Below are 20,480 nucleotides of genomic sequence, written 5' to 3'. Positions count from 1 at the left end.
TAGAGTAAGAGGTTTCATTCAGCTTGTTTGTTTTTATAGAAGATGATAGTCATATTGTCTGACTTTGTCTACATGTGAGAGGAACATACAGTCAGGAGGGTTGTGAAGCTGTAAAGAACTGTGAAGTTGGGGGACTGGCTTGATTCTAAGAGATTGGTATGCAGCATGCACGTATGATATGCACATGAACTCCCAAGGTGTTCCTATGCCTTGAGCAGGATGATTGTCCATAGGGACGATACTTCCTAGGAGGCATGCTGCTGCAATTATGGTTGCATTGGATGTGGATGGAAGGAAAGGGACTCCTCCATATACTTGTTTCAGATTTATCCATCCTACAGGAGAAGTCATATCTTTTGTAGGAATTATTACATTGGTGTTCATATTGTCTCTGCGTGGTAAGTAAGCAGAGTAAAGCCAGGCCTACAGGCAATAGAGATGGAATCTGGAAAATGGTGTTATATAGGTACCGGAGGCCATGTGGCTTAATAGAGAGAGGCAGACTATGGCTGTGGTTTGAGGTCTGAGGGTGACTCATTTTATCAGGCTGTTCATGGCCTGGAATCTGTCCATAGGGTGGCAGGCCTTTGCAGAAGCTGAATCAGGGATGCTCCTATAAAATCTGTTGTTTTTGTGGGAGTCAAAATAGATTTTTCTGTTTATGTGGCTGCCAAAAGGTGGATTGAGGATAAGATTGCCAGCTGAACCCATTGATTAGATCTATCCACTAGGAGCCAGTCATCCAGCTATAGGAAGCTGGTATTGCTGTTTCATCTCATCTGATATGCAACTTTGAGAAGACCTTCATGAAGATGCTGGGTGCTACCCAAATGGAAGTACTATGAACTGGTAGAGGTTTATCCCAGGAGGAATCTGAGGATATGAATCTCTCATGTTGTGATCCACAAAGCTTGTGATTTCTCCAAAGAGATGCTAGCGTAGCCTTGCAAAATTTTGATTTGCATATAGGTATTAAGCCAGCGTAGGTCATCAATGGGTCCTCATCATTCTTTTTTTCTTGAGAAATCTGGGCAGTAGTACCCTTTCCACTGCTGCTGAGAAGGCACTCTGGAGGAGAAAGTCCACCTCTAGAAGGAATATCTCCAGGTGAGAGTGTACCCTGAATAGGGGCCAAGCAATGGCAGATTAGCTACTGGGCCCCCAGAGCCATGCCCCCCAACCCAAGCAGATCCTGTCCCCAGCTAATGCTGTGTTATGAGAGAAACCCCTCCTGGTGACCTCTGACTCCTACCTCTAATTTATTCATGTGCAAAATGAATTTTGTTATGTACAGTGCGAATACTGAGGTGATACATGCCACCTGTTGAAACAAAAAAAACCTGTATATGATTTTTTAAAAGTTACCATAGGTATGGGAACAGACAGAATATTAAAACAAGGGATAATTAACAAGGTGCACTGCCTAAGATGTTTAATATGACTTCCAATAAACAAAAATTAACACTACAAACATTTCAGTGGCCTTTTAGAATCTTACATGTGTCTTGTCCTTTGGGGCATAAAAACAAAATTATCAATTTTTGACAGAGAAAAAACATTTTACCTTTAGAATGGATGCATGAAATAAAATAATTATTATATTTTCTTTATGCTTGAAATTAAAGATTATATCTCTTCAAGTGACACGTGAAAAACTTCCATCTGGTCTCTTTATGTACGCTATTATATTGTTGTGACCTGTGACACATAAACATTCTTGATTTTGGAGACCACTGGTCACTGTCACTGAAATGAGACTTCAACCCACTAATGGTAGGCTAGATGGTGTGACAGATACTTGTGCCAGAACTTTTTCTCTCCTGTCTTTACCACTTCTCCAGTGTTTACATACAGTGTCAGGATTTACTTCTCCACTTCTTGAAGTGTGAAATTTGATCCTCATTAGCATATCCAGGTGATCTCCTTTCAGTTTGTTTTGTGCTTTAGCTTTGATATTACAGTATTCATAAGTTAAAAGCCACGCTCACAGTCAGCAACAGAAGCTTGAAAGGTTGCATGCATATCCCCTGGTTGTGAAACTATAGTATATTATTCTGCATTTTGTAGACAGAAAGTCACCATTTCCTGGAAATTTGTCATCAACTCTGCTTCATTGTCCTCTGCAGTTATGGATTTGTAATCACTGTACTGGCTCATAATGAACTCCTCTTCCTCCAAGGTGTTTTGGGCAGATGACATCACTCAAGGAAGGTCCAAAATTTTTCAGTATTTGTCAATTAGCTTGCTAACGTTTTCAGTGCCAAATTCATAACTGGTTTTTTGTGATGAAAGTGAGGCAAAGTCAAAAGCTGCCCATTCATGTAGCTCCTTTTGGTAAACTTCTATCCAGATGGTCATACAGAAGGGATGTGACACGCAGAATAGATTCACCTTTGAATTGTTCACTCTTAGTGCTTGAAGGAAATAGATTTTTCATACTGTTCCTCCAAGACACTGTTTCTCCCCGATACTATCCTTTCATTTTGCAGATCTGGGCCCTTGCTTATTGTACAGCTTCAACTATTGTTATTGAGCTCTTCTGAAAGCATTTGGTCAGTTCTGCTAGTCGTTCATACAAGACATCATCTAACACAAGCAGTGATATAGTAATTAGTGCCAGAGAGCTTATTCAGGGAGTACTATGGCACTGAGTCATTATTTTTGGAGTTTTAAGTTCAAAGTCTCTAAGAAAGGTCTCATAATTGTGCATCAAAGCACTTATAGAGAAACATCTAGATAGCCACTGAAGTTCATTCAGAAGTTTAAATGATAGTCTCATATTCTGTGACATTTGCCATGTCCTCAAATTGTCCTCTTTGAACTGAGGTTCTGCAGATGTCTGCATGTAAGGGATTAGGAGGAAGGCTGGGCAAGGCAGGGGTTAAACAGAGCCTGTTTGCCCAATTAGCCACACCCCGGTTCACTTGCAGCCTGTGTCAGGCTTGGATGCAGCATAAAAGAGGAGAAGCCAGCCCAGCTCAGGGCTGACCAGCCAAGAGGCAGGAACTGGCTCTGGTGCATGCAGGGCCTGAATCAGAGCTGCCACCAGGTCAGCTGTTGGAGGAAGGAGCCTCCAAACCTTTCCCCAGTCAGAGTGGGGGAAGAACCCCAGAGAACCAACCCCTTGCAGAGGGGAAGCTAGACTCTTGGGGCCACAGCCCAAACTAAGACCACAGCCCTTAGGGGTGGGCTGCAGACCTACACCTTGGGCCTCTAGACTCTGCAAGGGACCTAGCCACTAAGCACCCTGCCATCGGGGGGACCGCTTACACTGTATAACTGGTGTTCTCTGGGGGTGGCAGAGAATGGTATCAACAGTGGTATGTCAGGGTGAATGACAGACTTCACTGGCCCCTGGAAAAGGTGCGGGGGATGGGGGGAGGTGCCCATCCTCAGAAAGGGTGGAGCCTCAGGCAGAAGTGGCATAACTAGAGGTAGCGTCCCCCAGCTAGCCCTTCAGTGCTACACAGTGCATGCTTCTGGGGCCTCTGGAAGTAAATTAAAGGGCCCAGGACTCCAACCACTGCAGTTGTCACTGGGCCGCAGAGCAGCTGTCTCCTTTGCTCCCCGCAACTGTCAGAAGGCCTGGGGTATGTGATTCTCAAGCATCCCATCACAGTAACTCTTTGGGGCTGAATGTGTCAGACTGTGATGGAGCATGCTGCCCGTACATACTTTCGTACCACCAATGTTTGCAGGGTGATTTATGAGGGCAATGGTGATAGAACAGCAGAGGGAGAGGTTTTGGCTTTTACCACTCTTTGTGGTGCCTTTTTCCCCCTCCAGGCTGAGGTATAAATGCCCATGGAATGGAGGGTTGTCCTGGAGACTTTTAGTGAATACACTCATCCCTCATTAAACGAGTATTTTACTTACAAGTACTCACTAAAATGAGAAACACATATACCTACCTTTGTTCACTAGATGAGTGAACTCCCCCACTAATACGAGCCTTACCCCCCCCACACCACAGACCCAACCCGCCGCAGCCTGAGCCCCACCCCCACCCACCCCACAGACCCAACCCACTGCAGCCCTAACATCTGGCCCTCCCAGTGGACCCAACCCAACACAGCCTTAACACCCAGGCCTCCCCATGGACCCAACCCACCACCAGATTGTAACCCTCCCTCTTGCTCATGGGCCCAAACTGCCCCCAGCCTTTAACCTTCTCCAACCCGCCCCAAACCCAAAGTTCACTTACCTTTCAAAAGCAGCACCACATGCTGCTACTCCTTTGCCGAATTACAAGCACTTGGAATGAATCAGACTGTTGCATGTATTTTAATGGGAATTTAGTGTCCCTCTTATGAGTTTTTGCCTACAAGCAGAAAGTTGGGAACCAATTGTGCTCATATAGAATCATAGAATACTAGGACTGGAAAGGACCTCGAGAGGCCATTGAATCCAGCCCCCTGCCCCAATGGCAGGACCAAGTACTATCTAAACCATCCCTGATAGACAGCTATCTAACCTGTTCTTAAATATCTTCAGTGATGGAGATTCCACAACCTCCCTTGGCAATTCATTCCACTGTTTGACCACCCTGACAGTCAGGAACTTTTTCCTAATGTCCAACCTAAACCTCCCTTGCTGCAGTTTAAGTCCCTTGCCTTTTGTTCTATCCTCAGAGGCCAAGAAGAACAAGTTTTCTTCCTCTTCCTTATGACATCCATTCAGATACCTGAAAACTGCTATCATGTCGCCCCTCAACCTTCTCTTTTCCAAACTAAACAAGCCCAATTCTTTCAGCCTTAAACGAGTCTAGACAGTCTCTCCCCATTCTGTATGTGTGAAAATGATTGTTCCTTCCCAAGTGGAGCACTTTGCATTTGTCCTTATTAAACTTCATCCTGTTCACCTCAGACCATTTCTCCAATTTATCCAGATCATTTTGAATTATGACCCTATCCTCCAAAGCAGTTGCAACCCCTCCCAGCTTGGTATCATCTGCAAACTTAATAAGCGTACTTTCTATGCCAATATCTAAATTGTTTATGAAGATATTGAACAGAACTGGTCCTAACACAGACCCCTGCGGAACCCCACGTTATACTTTTCCAGCAGGATTGAGAACCATTAAGAACTACTCTCTGGATACAGTTATCCAGCCAGTTATGCACCCACCTTACAGTAGCCTCATCTAAATTGTATTTGCCTAGTTTTTTTATAAGAATATCATGCGAGACCATATCACATGCTTTAGTAAAGTCTAGGTATACTACATCCACCGCTTCTCCCCTATCCACAAGGCTTGTTATCCTATCAAAGAAAGCTATCAGATTAGTTTGACATGATTTGTTCTTTACAAATCCATGCTGCCTGTTCCCTATCACATTACTACCTTCCAAGCGCTTGCAGATGATTTCTTTAATTAACTGCTCCATTCTTCTTCCTGGCACTGAAGTTAAGCTGACTGACCTGTAGTTTCCTGGGTTATTCTTATTCCCCTTTTTATAGATCAGCACTATATTTGCCCTTTTCCAGTCTTCTGGAATCTCTCCTGTCTCCCATGATTTTCCAAAGACGATAGATAAAGGCTCAGAGACCTCCTATATCAGCTCCTTGAGTATTCTAGGATGAATTTCATCAGGTCGTGGTGACTTGCAGACATCTAATTTTTCTAAGTGATTTTTAACTTGTTCTTTTTTTATTTCAACTTCTAACCCTACCCCTTTCCCACTATCATTCACTATGTTGGGCATTCCTTCATCAGACTTCTCAGTGAAGACCGAAACAAAGAAGTCATTAAGCATCTCTGCTATTTCCAAGTTCCCCATTACTGTTTCTCCCTCCTCACTGAGCAATGGCCTACCCTGTCCCTAGTCTTCCTCTTGTTTCTAATATATTTATAAAAAGCCTTCTTGCTTCCCTTTATGCCTGTATGTATAGCGAGAGATGTGTGTATAAAGACCTCCCTAAGGAACCCTGAAGAGTGGAACCAAGATTCATGCCTCATGACTATAGCCAAAGCTATACCCATAGATGGTATCAACCATGTCCACTGAGCTTGAAGAGCTATCTTAGCTTCCAGTGTTTTCTTACCAATGATAGGTTGGAATTAGGCCTTGTCCTTCCAAAGGAGTTTGCCTCTGAACTTCCAAGATTTTGGCGTCCTTTGTGAAATTGTACTTTGCTAACTGGGCCTGGTAGTTAGCTATTCTGAACTGAAAGCTTTCTCCCTGGAAGCTGCAGACATTTAGGACCCTGGTCTGCAGATGTAGGTGCTAACTTCATGGGTTCTGTAGGAGTGGGGTGCTCAGCACCTACCAGCCTCAGCTATTTTTCAGCACTACCAATCACCTGTTTGGCTGCTGGGGAGAGGCATAAAGGAAGGAGAAAAGTGACAAGTGATTGGTGGGCCTTGGGGAGGGAGCAGAGTGGAAGTGGGAAGAGGTGGAGTGATGGCAGGGCATTGGGGAAAGAGCTGGAATAGAGGAGGGGGTCATGGTGAAGCAGGGTGGAGCAACCCTGGGGAAAAATTAAAGTACTCATCTATGGTCCTGCCTTAGAGAGCTGTAGTCTAGATCCCTCATTGCTTGCTTGCACTACTAGGGAACTGGGGTTATGTTGAGTAAATAATAACTTTGCTTCTTCAGCTGGTACAAAAAATCATGATGATCCATTTTTGGGGTAGAGATGTATGAAGTAAGATTATGCCAAACTGCCCTGTCTGGTTACACAATGACCTCTTTATTGGGAGGGCCACCTGGCTGGCACCAGGGAGCTACAAGATGTCCAGGAGCCTGTGCAGTCTTCAATGACCTCAGGTGGAACCTAGTGTTCAGTTGCCATCGCTACCCTCTGCAGTTGCTTTTGATGTTGCCTGTGGTCACCAGCAAGGATGGTGAGAATGGGCAATTGCCTCATGGCATAAGGAAGATGACACACCCATTAGAACCAATGGTGGCTCTCACTCAATTTCTTTCCCCTCATACTCCAATAGAGCCATCTGGTGTTGGATAGGAGGGGACAGCAAGTGGGATTCACATACAGATCTGGGCTCCTGGCGTAGAGATCCCACGGGCCCCAACAGGGCCACTATGAAGGGATGACGAGCTTGTGGAGGAGTCCCCAAGGCAATGAGTACTATCAGTCCCCTTGATAATTGTATCTGGGTTGAGGAGGGAACCAAAGCCTCCTAGAGTTTGTCTGGCCTACCCTCCCTATACAGAAGTAGCGGTTCATCTGTAACATTCGACTCAGCCAATGAGTCAGTAGGATCTGACTCCACCATTGTTAACAGTGGACAAATGCTCTAGCTTATGAACAGGATAGAGTATCAGTTTCTCCCTGAGGTAGTTTCTTACTCTGTTGTCAAGGTGTCCTTCAGGAGGACCAGACCCAAAAGAGGAGGAGATGAGGGTAAAGGACGGCAGGGGACTGAGGTCCCTTCCAGTTCTATGAGATATGTAAGGGTGAAAAATATCACTTGGAGAGGTATAGATTTCAGTCTGTCTTGTAGTCAGGAATGACAGATCTGATGTATTCAGTCATGGTGGTTGGCAGCGCCTTCCAGTTGTGAGCTGATAACATAGAAAAGGAGTCCAACTTGGAGCTCACAGTCAGTGATGACTGGAGTCAATTGTTCATCTAATGAGGTAGAGCCAGAGTTGATACCAATGGACCCTTTTTTTCCTTCCTGCCTTATCCTCAATACTGGGAGATTTAGGTGGATCTAAATGTTTAGAACCTGCATGCAAGAACTCCTCCAACTTGGAGGGAGTTGGGGAGGGATCCTTTCTTTTAGGAGCAGTTGTGGAATGGGACCTGTTCTTACATTTATGGATGCTCCCCTTAAGCTTGTGAGACACCCCAAGTAGAGACTCCTTGGGATTAGCAAGTCTAGCCTCTGCTGCTGAGCCTGTACTAGGAAGGGTGTTGCTCATCGCCACTGTCTGCGGTCTCCCCAGTCTGGATCTGACTGGGTTCTCTTGGACATCCTCATGAGGTACTGCCTCAGAACTTGTCCCTCAAAGGTGCAGGGAAGGCAGGAGCAGCTGATGCCATACTTATGAACATGAACCTCCCTAGAGCAAGCAAGGCAGCATTGGTGGTCCTTGCTGATTGAGCAGGGGCCAAGGTGGGGAGAAACTAAATTATGTTAGGTAAGCTATACAAGTACTAAAAATGCTCTAAACTCTATATCTATACAATTATATTTACAGATTTTGAAGACTATGTGAGAATAGCTCCAGGCATAGAGGATTCCAACTCAGACCAGGTGGTGGAAGAAGTTACTGGAGAGGGGCCAGTCCATGCCAAAGCTGCAAAGGGCATTGCGGGCTACAAGGGGACCAATTATACCAAGAGAAGTTACTACTGAAAATCTCCAGTCTCAGGCATATGGAGTACTCCCCATGTCCCCCATGGGTGGAATACACATGCAGGAATCAGCCCTTGAAGTTGAATGCAGGCTTTCCTCATAATTAATTTCAGCACACTACTGTGCAGTAGTTGCTAATGTTCCAGCCTTGGTGCCAGCTGCAGAGAAATGTTATAAGAGTTGTACAAGATAATGGATCTCTCCAGAGGGAGATCTGAAGATCCAAAGAAATAAGTTGGTCTGACAGGGAACACCAAGTTGGGCTCCACAAATGATCTTCATCAGCTTGAATGCTAATTGTACATAAGGAAACAATTGTTCCTTTAGCTACTTTTTCCTCTTCATTCTGCTGCTTGCTTGACATGATATATGAGGTACTCTTATATACTCTTAGATACTGACTTTACTACACTACACAGTATACTACACAGTATACTCTTAGATACTGACTTTACTACACTACTCCTTTCAGTAGCACTGATCTGACTGTATGTCATAGTATCCATTTTTTCCCTTGGCTATGGGATCCAGTGGCAGGGTTTGGTGTCTGCACAGATGATAAAACAATCAGCAAGAGGCAGTACTGCCTCATGTAACAATGTTGGATAGTAACAGAGAGGTAGGAGTGCTAGTCTGTATTCTAACAAAACAAACCAGCAGTCATGTAGCACTTTAAAGACTAACAAAATAATTTATTAGATGATGAGCTTTAGATCTGAAGAAGTGGGTCTGTCCCACAAAAGCTCTTCACCTAATAAATTATTTTGTTAGTTTTTAAAGTGCTGCATGACTGCTGGTTTATTATGTAGCAATGGTTTAACTCAGTGATGCAGAGCACAGCTTTACGAAGACCTCTGAGATGACGGAACACTTATTTGGAAATAAAGAGTAGTGACAGCTATTTATCCTTTCCAACATTGTAGAAGCATCAGTTACCAGCAAAAGATGCAGTGAACATAATTAACCAAACTGAAAAATACCCTAGCACAACTGATCTGTACTTCGATAACAGTGCACGTGCAAACCAATTGCATCAAATAAGACTGTATATAAAAAACAAAAAAGCAAATCCCATCTTCTTAATGCTATGATGGGCCTGTGGTATACAAGAATGAAGCAGTGATTGAGAGTTCAGCATACTGGATTTGAAGGAAAGCTGGTTAACAGTGATAGGCCAGCAATTAAATATTTACTTGTTTATAATCCATTCTGAATTGGAACTCAGATTCCAAACAGGACTTTGGGTGTTTCTGAACCCAGGCCACTCAATACTAGCTTCTGCTGCCCGGCTGTGGAAATGGAGAGTTACAGAAAGTCTTCACTGTAGTGTAAACCTGAGCTCAGATAGGGGCTCAAACCCTAAGTCTTCTTCTGCCTACATACTAATCTCTCAGCCTTAGGCTCGGACCCATGATTGTGAAGAGCACAGCAGGCCACAGTTATATGGACATGCAATAAGCATCCAAACAAGTTTGTATATCCATCCAGTGCATGTGATGTCAATATGCTAAATGCACATTCAAGCACCATTCTATACTTGCTGAGACTCCAGTTAAATCTTTTTGGCTACATCTACATGAGCCCCAAACTTCAAAATGGCCACGCAAATGGCCATTTCGAAGTTTACTAATGAAGCGCTGAAATGCATATTCAGCGCTTCATTAGCATACGGGCGGCTGCGGCGCTTCGAAATTGACGTGCCTCGCCGCCGTGCGTCTCGTCCCCACGGGGCTCCTTTTCGAAAGGACCCCACCTACTTCGAAGTCCCCTTATTCCCATGAGCTGGTGTCCCAGCCTGTCCCTCAGTAGAGACTTCCAATCAGCCAAAAATCCTGGCTTCGTGAATCAGCAAGAGCTTTCTCCATGAGCTCCTGCATAATGATAGTGTATTACCCTTTTTGTTTCATGTGTTCATATGTTCCTTGAGTGGGGCACACAACTCCTACTAAGGGACTCTGTGCAATTTGGAAAACTAATTTATCAGAGCCAGCAATTAATGCCACTTTGGGTTAAATTGTTTGCCTCACAACCCTCCAACACCACTTTCTTCACTGCTGATTTTCCAACACCATTTGTTTGTCAGCAGACCTGCTGCAGCCTGCAGTAGCCAGCTTCCATACAGTTATAGCAAACCGAATTTGGACCAGCATGGCTACCCTCACATGAGGAAAGCTGCTCAACTCCAGAAATGCAGCCATCATGTAAAAATTCTCGGCCATGTGCTCATCATTCCAGGCCTATATGACTATGTGGGCCTACCAGTTTTTGCCTGGGGCTGCGCTTAATTTGTGATGAAAGTGATGCCAGGGGTCAAGCACATTTTTTACATTACATTAACGCAGCAAGCCCAGAGATGCCACAGCATAAATTAAGCACTGCCTGTGGCCCTGCTCCAGCGATGATGGTCTGCATAGGGTGGAGGAGGGACTCAGTGGCTATAGTGAATAGGCAGCATCAGCCAATTTGCCTCTCCCATGTCCACTTCTTCCTTCTGCTCCATCATTAGTTTTGTCAGGTGCCTTCAGTGGGTCACAAAATGCCTCCAGAAGGCCCACCAGCATCTCACAGAAGCACTGCCCGTTTCTTTAGACAAGAGTGAAAGCACAAGCAAGAGAAGTTCTTCAAATGGTGACACCTCTGTGCTGCTGGCTCCAGTTGGTGGGAGCACATGGACCAAAATGATGGCTCAGCAGGCAGTGCTGGCAGGCAGCATAAACGTTGTGTGTGGGCTGACAATCAGATGTTCCCACACTGAGCTGCAAATAAAGGGCTAGAGCAGCCACATTTTGCGTATTAATGTGAGGGAGCAACTAAAAGCCACGCTAGGTAGTGACGGGTGCAGGAACAACTCTGGGGAACCCTGCCCTGAAAAGTCTGTTGGACTTGTTCTATTCAGAGGAGAGACTTAAACAGAAGTCTCTTCAGCACAGTAGGGCGATGGGCACAGAGAGGCAGACTTGCACTTGCTGCAGCAGAGGGATTACACCAGGAACGCATCTGCAGGGGGAGGTCTGCTGCAGTTGTAACCCAAACATCTCCTGGGTATGGTTCACTGTCCCATGTCATAGCACCAGACCACTTGTAAGCTATGTCTACACGTGAATGCTACATCGAAATAAGCTATTTCAAAGAATAACATCTACACGTCCTCCAGGGCTGGTGCCGTCGACGTTCAACGTCGACGTTGGGCAGTACTACATCGAAGTAGGCGCTGCAGGGGAGCGTCTACACACCAAAGCGGCCCACATCGAAATAAGGGTGCCAGGAACAGCTGCAGACAGGGTCACAGGGTGGACTCAACAGCAAGCCGCTCCCTTAAAGGGCCCCTCCCAGACACACTTGCACTAAACAACACAAGATCCACAGAGCCGACAACTGGTTGCAGACCCTGTGCATGCAGCATGGATCCCCAGCTGCAGCAGCAGCAGCCAGAAGCCCTGGGCTAAGGGCTGCTGCACACGGTGACCATAGAACCCCGCAGGGGCTGGAGACAGCGTCTCTCAACCCCTCAGCTGATGGCCGCCATGGCGGACCCTGCTATTTCGATGTTGCGAGACGCGGATCGGCTACACGTGCCCTACTTCGACGTTCAACGTCAAAGTAGGGCACTATTCCCATCTCCTCATGAGGATAGCGACTTCGACGTCTTGCTGCCTTATGTCGATTTCACCTTTGAAATAGCGCCCGCCACGTGTAGACGTGGCGGGCGCTATTTCGAAGTTGGCGTGGCTACTTCGAAGTAGCCGGCACGTGTAGACGTGGCTGTAGAGAGAAAGAGTGAGTGTCCCCTACAGCCCTAGCTGAGACCCAGCTGGTTTTTGGCTCATACTGTAGAGGCTCATGCACTAAGTTCTAGTGCAGTTCTGAGATTCTACCCTCTCCTTCTCCACCAAATGGACACTGTGAGCAAGTCCTGTAACTTCTTCCCTCACAAAAGTCAGATTTCTCGCTGGTAGTTCATGAAGAAATGACTCATTGCATGACTTCCTTTGTTTCCAATGCACAGCTATCACAGCTCTAGTTTTCAAAGAAAAGCCTGTAAATGCACTGGAAATGAGAACAAAATAAACCAGCAGTTATGTAGCACTTTAAAGATTAACAAAATAATGCATAAGGTGATGAGCTTTCGTGGGACAGACCCACTTCTTCAGATCTATAGCATACGCAATACAGACTCAGTTATATAGCACAGAGGTCCAAAAAAATTGCAATAAAAATTGACAAATCAAATACATGGAGCTGAAGGAGGTGGGGTGGGGGTGGGGGATGTTCAGTGTCCTGCCTGGACCTGTTTTGGACCTCTGTGCTACATAACTGAGTCTGTATTGGATAAAGTCATCACCTAATAAATTATTTTGTTAGTCTTTAAAGTGCTACATGACTGCTGGTTTGTTTTGTTAGAATACAGACTAACACAGCTACCTCTCTATTACTATCCAACTTGGAAATGAGGAGGAAGAGCAAGGCTAGCTGCATCTACCAGCCTTCACTGCTATGAAAGAAAGGGAGGAAAGAGGAGCACCATCAGAATCTGGAGCCTTGAGTGGGGAGACCACTGCTAAATGACTAGTGGGAATGGAGTGTCTATGGAAGCAGTAATTGCAGAACCAGAGGGAAGTTGCACAATGGACACATTTGAGAAGCCCTATAACAACAGTGTTAAAAACACAGACTCTCAAGAGCATTCTCAATGTAACACATTCTTTCTGCACCACTGTGAAGCAGATAACTATAATTCTCTGCACCTTGTTGATAATGGAACTGAGATGCAGGGCAGTAAAATGACTTGCTCAAAGCTAGACAGCAAACCAATGTCAGAGCCAACAATAAAACTCAGACGATCCTTGGCCATATCTTCATATTCAGTTCATTGGATTACTCCACCTCTTATTCTTTATACATTTTAAGTAAATTGAATGGAAAGACTGCTTCTGACACTGGCTTGTTTCATTTAACCCTGTCTGCCAAATGGGTATTACACACAACAAATATTTAGCTGCCTCAGAGGTGTTGAACAGTTTTATCATGTATGTTTGTAAAGTTATTTTCGAGAGCCTGGGATTAAAGGTGTTAAAGCAGCAAAGTAATGCAAGCATAAGGAATAGAGAACTTTACTCTGAACAGATTAAAAGCAGAAGGAAATGGCAATGGGACTTTACAGAGTTGCTCACTTTAATGAACTATGCTGGCTGGGCTGGAAACACCCCACATCCCCTCTTCTCAGTACACTTCTCTGGAAGTGTTTAAGCAAAAATCTTGGTTGCTGTTCTCTTAGAGACAAGAGCTTTGGCAACTGCATACAAGGAGCTATATTTGTCTCTCGGTTACCATTGACATCATTCCAGCTGAGCACTGATGTATCTGATATCAGAAACTGTTTGAATGCCTTGTACACAGGGTTCACCATGAATCAATATCAGATCAAGAAATAGAAGCTAAATGTCATGATTTCCAATTCCCTGCTATAACTAATATCAAAGCCATTTAACGGAAAGGGCAAAATTACATTTTGCTCCCCTTCATCTGCAGCAGTTGTCCTGCAAATGTCTCTGGGAAAGGTGCACAAAAATTAAGAGTAGTTCTGTCTTTGTATAGTAACCACATGTAGGGCTATAATAAGGTATTTTTGCACCAAGGGCAAAATATTTTTATGCACCCCCTCTAAAAAATCTCTCTAGTTTAGTAATTTCTATTTATCTTTACTTCAAGGAAAATCCACAAAAATTAATTAGTATAGTAATATAACAAAAATATTTTCAATAATTTTAGGAACATATTTTACATAGATAATTAAAAGCAATCAAATAAAATAACAAGTCCTGTGGCACCTTATAGACTGACAGATATTTTGGAGCATGAGCTTTTGTGGGCAAAGACCCGCTTCGTCAGATGGGTCTTTGCCCACGAAAGCTTATGCTCCATAATATGTGTTAGTCTATAAGGTGCCACAGGACTTCTTGTTGTTTTTGAAGATACAGAGTAACTCAGTTACCTCTCTGACAGTAACCAAATAAAATGTTAGTCTTAAACAATAATATAAAGGAGCATATAGTAAATGACAAGATAATTATAATATTTTTATAAAGTTACTTAGCACAAGAAACTCTTCATGAAATAATGAGCTTTAAAAAAATTCCAGAGATCTTTTTTCTGTTGTAAGAGCAGACACTAAACTACCAAAGACCTGGGGCTGGCGCAAATCACATGGAGGTGGCAACAGTGTGGTACCGGGAAGCCCATCCTGGGAAATATTGAGTGGCCCAACTCCTGCCTCGCTCCCAGGGCAGGGGCAGAGCCCTGAAGCACGGGAGTAGGAATTAACCCTTGGCTATTGGCAACTGACAATACAGAGAGAGATGGGGAGGGTCCTTGCAACTTACAGGAGCTGCCTACGCCCTGATTATGCAGCACCCTGCTTGCCCTGCCCTTGTTACAGTGCTAACTAGCTGTTAACTTATTGTATATTCTTACTTTGTTGGCACATTCTGTAGCACACAGCATGTACAAGGGGGAGGAGAACATGTTAGTAACACGTGTAACCCCTTTTTTCCCCTTGATATTTTTGCCAAAATCCTTATTGCTGTAATTACATTTCCTGTTGCAACTTGCTCAAAGTTGCTAGGGAAATGTTCCCAGAAAACAAGGTGGCAGTACAGAAGCTTGAGCAACCACAAACAATTTACCACTGTCCAAGCACAGGATTGTTAAATTCTTGTTGGTAGTAGTAAGGTAGCATGCGTGTAAAGCAAGGGCAAGTGAAGTGATGCATTTGTTGATTGCACACAACATTGACTGTGAGAGCCATGCACTCCGTTTGCATCTAATGAAAGCACTGCTAAGGCTCATTTGGCACACACCATTAATTCTGGGTATGCAAATGCATTTAGCAAAACTATCCTATCCTGAGAGACCATCTTGGTTACGACAATCTGAGATGAAGGAGGGCCACTCGTGTGGTCCACTCACTAGTGTGGGTTGCCCATCAACTACAAAGGTTACACTGGTGTAACTATATGCAGCTAGTCTCGGCTGTTGTGTAGTTATTAGTGGATTTTGACAGTATAGTTATACCAGTAAAAACCCCAGGGTGAATGCAGCTGTTCTGGTATGAAGGTGACTTACATGTTCTGCTATGGGATGAAGCTATATCCGGTGTGAAACAAAACTATATCCGCATTAGGTGAAATTTTACTGAATTAACTATACAGGTATAGTTGACACAGCACAACTTGCTAGTATAGACAAAACCTTAAAAGTGATGTCTAGTAACAGCTTGCCAGCCCACAACAACAGAAAATGACATTTTTAAATGGCTGATGGAAAGTATTCTTGGGACTAAGGCAATCAGGTTTGATTAGTTCAGGGGTGGCCAACCAGTTAGAGACGAAGGGCCAAAACAGCAGTGGACAGAGTGCAAAGAGCCATGTATTATACATTTATATTTTATATATCCATATATACAGATATAGATATTCATATGTAGATATATAAAATAAATACAGATCGATATACAGATATATAAAAATAAATATCTAATACGTGGTTCACTGTCCTGCCCCTCCCCACAGAGCCAAGCACCCCCAGACTTCCTGCTTTAACTGAATGCCCTCCCCCACCTGTTACCTGTACAAATTTCTTTATCCCTTCCACACTCAGGGACACACACACACACCTTTACCCAATCTGTAAGGCTCAAGGCGTGATCCTGTTAATTTAAACTCCCACCCCTACCCAATTGCTAGGGCCCAGGGCATAATTCCCTGAGGGTATGCAAGATCTGTGCCACTGACAAAGCCTTACACAGTAATATTCTTATTCTCTATTTATTTACAATGACCAAGAAAGCAGAATACATGCTAAGCACACAGTATCATGCTCAGCAATCCTGATAAGTTCGCAGACTTCCCCTGTTGGGACAGACAAAGTCACTCTCTGGATGCTGGTTGCTGCACCTCAGGATCTGTCTTGGGGGTTTTGGCAGGTGAGTGCTCCTTAATGTCTTCCTTCTTCTATCCTTCCCTTCCTGCCTTCCTTCTTCCCTTCCTTTCCTGTTTGATGTTCTTTCCTTCCTGCTTTTTCCTTCTTGGACCCCACTTTAAGTAGTGAACTTGAGTCATGCTTAGCTGTACCTTGACCAATTATTTTAGTATAATTTTACTAACTAATCATAGCATACTGTAACAGAATTACATAATCAATCATAACCCACCATCTTAACTGATTTGTACCTAGCAACATTAATTATACAGCAGACTAGAGCAGTTAACAAACCAGACAGAGATTATACAGAAAACAGTAGAAAAATGAAGACAATCATCATAGAATGATGATTCCACAGCCTCAGCTATTGGTCACTGCTTGCCAGATGAAATGCTATTAACTAAGTTATCTTTACCTATATTGAGATATGTTTCTTTATCTGGTAACAGTGGGTGGCATTAGGATATGGTCCTCTTCTTAACAGCTTTGGGGCACTATTGTACAGAAATGTAGATGGAATGTGAGTATGTGATCTGTAGCTTCACAGTTAATGGCTGCTGGTCTTTATTCTGGCTGCAGAAGAGCTCTAGGCCTCTAAAATGGCTATAGAGAAACCATATTGGTTATACTTTTACACACCCCCAGTCTCCCTGCTTTAACTGAATGGCCTACCCCTCCCTCAGAGCCAGGCTCTCCCACACCCCCAAATGAATGCTCTCACCCAGAGCCAGGCTCCCCCAGAACCAGGCACTCCCAGCCCTCCCTGCTCTAAATGAATGCCCTCCCTCAGAGCCAGGTTCTCCCAGCCCTCCACACTCTAAATAAATGCACCCCCACTCCCTCAGAGCTAGGCACTCACAGCTCTAATTCCATACCAGTAACTCACTGGAGCTGCTGTCACCGTGTGTTTTTCCCACCAAATGGTGGAGCACACGTGCGGAAGAGGTGGGCAGCACTCCCAGCGTACAACTCTGAGGAGCTGCGTTGAAAGACTCAAAGAGCCACATGCGTCTCAAGAGCTGCAGATTGGCAACCCTTGGATTAGTTATAGTTTCAACAACAGGCTAAGTGCTCAGGCACTACAGTGATGGTTCCCATGTGGGAATCTAGATACACACATGAAACATAGGTTCACCTTCAAGACAACGAAACAGACAAGGTCTCTGCCCTGAAAGGATTTTACTATCTAACTAGAAGGGAATGGTTGGACGTCTGTAATAGTAGAGTGGCTGAAGGGTGAAAGCATTTATCTTGTCAGTTTTTTATCTATAGAACCATATAATCACAGACCTGGAAGGGACCTCTAGAAGTCATCAAGGCCAGTCTCCTGCACTCATGGCAGGACCTAGCACCATCTATATCATCCCTGATAGATGTTTGTCTAATCTGTTCTTAAAAATCTCTAGTGATGGAGATTCCACAACCTCCCTATGCAATTTATTACAGCATTTAACCACCCAGACAGTTAGGAAGTTTTTCCCAATGTCCCACCTAAACTTTCCTTACTGAAATTTAATCCCATTGCGCCATAGCCTAGCCTCAGAGGTTAAGTGGGATATTTTTTCCTTCTTCCTTGGAATAACTGTTTAGGTACTTGAAAGGGATGTCCCCTCTCAGTCTTCTCTTTTCCAGATTAAACAAATCCAATTCTTTCAATCTTCCCTCATAGGACATATCTTCTAGACCCTGAATCATTTTTGTTGCTTTTCTCTAGACCTTTTCCAATTGTCCACATATTTTTTGAAATGGGGCAACCAGCATGGGACACAATATGCCAGTTGACACCTAATCAGTGCAGAACAGAATGTAAGAATTACTTCTCATGTCTTGTTTGGAACACTGCTATTAACACATCCCAGAATGTTGTTTGCTTTTATTTGCACAATATCACACAATTGACTTATATTTAGTTGCTGGTCCACTATGACCCCAGATACCTTTCTGCAGTACTCCCTCCTAAAGAATCATTTCCTATTTTGTATGTGTGAAACTGATTGGTCTTCATAAGTGGAATACTTTGCAATTGTCCTTATTGAAATTTATTCTATTTACCTCAGATCATTTCTCAAGTTTTTCCAGATCATTTTGAATTATAACCCTATTCTCTGAAGTACTTGTAACCCCTCACAGCTTGCTAACATCTACAAACTTCATAAGGATACTTTCTATGCCATTATTTAAATCACTGATGAAGATACTGAACAAAACAGGTCCCAAAAAGCAGAAAAAAAAGATACTTCTCTCATTACCCATTGCACATCTGCCTCTGAGCCTAGTGAGGGTCCCCTTAGGCTCTGGGATGGGGCCAAAATGAGGGGTTTAGTGTGTGGGAGGGGCTGCCAGGAGCAGGCTTGGTGTGTGTGTGGGAGGGAGGGTGAAAAAGCAGGGGGAGAGGTTGCAGGGTATGTGCAGGAGTAATCTGGGATGGGGTGGTCTGGATGAGATTGAGGGTGCAGGAGGAGGCTACTGGGGTCTGGTAGGTCTGGTTGGGTGCAGGAGCAACGTATAGGGTGTGGAGTCTGGGTGACGGGGCTGCTTATCTGCACAGCTCCTCAAGGGTACACCTGGCTCCAGGCTCCCTGCCACCAGCCTCTGCTGCTCCTGTGGGCTCTAATTTCAGCCAATCAGAGCAGCAGGGGAAAAGCCTCTAGGCAGCACTTTCCTGAGCTGCCCTTTTCCCAGGAGCAACCCACACAAGAAGAGTCAATAAGCTCAGGCCCTGGTGCAGGGTGGGGCAACGCACAAGCTGAGTCCAACACAAAGTCAATACCCCCAGGCCCTCGCACCAGGCAGCAGGCAACTCAGACCTATGCCTGGAATAGGTTGGGCAGGGAGACTGCCACCCACAGAGTAGGGGTTGCCGAAAGAGACCCAGAATCACTTTCTCCCCACACCAAGGCCCACAGGCTGGATCCAACCCTGGCTTGCCTGGATCTGGCCTGCAAGGCATAGCAGATAGAGTCAGGCCTTGGTCTTAATCCACATGGCTGTGAACAAGTGATCCCCTGAAACAATGCAGCTAGCAAGGCTGAGGCTGAAGCTCTTGAGTGTTAGAGGCAGAGAGTGTGTTAGCATTTACGTATCAGAGAGGTAGCCGCGTTAGTCTGTAGCTTTGAGAACAACAAGAAGTCTTGTGGCACCTTATAGACTAACAGGTATTCTGGAGCATAAGCTTTCCTGGGCAAAGACCCACTTCATCAGATGCATGAGTTGTGGGGTGGTTTCAGAGAGGTATTTAAAGAGTGGGGTCCCAGGAAGAGGGAGGGCCAGAGCTGACAAGATCTATTCAGCAAGGTGGAAATGGCCCAGTATCAACAGTACTTATCCAAAGAGGAAAAAAACAAGTCAGATCAGACAGGGGGATGTGAGCCTTTGTCAGAGTCTAATGGGGAGCTATTAGCACCCGGAGCAGAGAAGCTGCCTTTGTAAGCTGTGAGCATCTCCCAGTCTCTGTTTAATCCATGGTTAATGGAGTCAAATTTGCAAAAAAATTGCAGCTCAGAGATTTCTCTCTCCATTTGATTTTTGAAATGTTTTTGTTTCAGGACTGTCACCCTTAAATCTGCCACTGAGTGTCCAAGGAGATTGAAGTGTTCTCCCACAGGCTTCTGTACATTACTGTTCCTGATGTCTGATTTATGTCCATTTATTCTTTTATGGAGAGACTGTCCAGATAATGGAGAGAGAAATCTCTGAGCTGCAATTTATTTACAAATTTGACTCCATTAACCATGGATTAAACAGAGACTGGGAGTGGTTCACAGCTTACAAAGGCAGCTTCTCTGCTCTGGCTGTTAATAGCTCCCCATTAGACTCAGACAAAGGCTCACATCCCTCTGTCGGATCTGACTTGTTTTTTCCTCTTTTGATAAGTATTGTTGATAATGGGCCATTTCCACCTTGCTAAATAGACCTTGTCAACTCTGGCCCTCCCTCTTACTGGGACCCCACTCTTTAAATACCCCTCTGAACCCCCCCCCCCACTCATGCATCTGATGAAGCGGGTCTTTGCCCATGGAAGCTTATGCTGCAAAATATCTCTCAGTCTATAAGGTGCCACAAGACTTCTTGTTGTTCTCTTAGCATTTAAGGATGCTCAACTTTGCAACTGTTGGAGAAGGGACCACCAAGAGAAAGCCTAATAATTTTCAGAGGTTGCCACAAAGTCTTTTTA

At 44.5% G+C, this 20,480-nt stretch overlaps 1 pseudogene; it reads right to left on the bottom strand.

The window, feature by feature from the left end:
- Window positions 1–1,759: 1,759 nt before the first annotated feature.
- Window positions 1,760–7,889, bottom strand: LOC142012244 (uncharacterized; annotated as a pseudogene).
- Window positions 7,890–20,480: the final 12,591 nt, after the last annotated feature.

This window comes from Carettochelys insculpta, chromosome 4 (genome assembly GCF_033958435.1).
Source record: "Carettochelys insculpta isolate YL-2023 chromosome 4, ASM3395843v1, whole genome shotgun sequence".
In the NCBI taxonomy this organism is placed as follows: domain Eukaryota; kingdom Metazoa; phylum Chordata; order Testudines; family Carettochelyidae; genus Carettochelys; species Carettochelys insculpta.
Note: the sequence above shows the minus strand (reverse complement) of the source record. Positions and strands in the feature narration are given on the sequence as shown.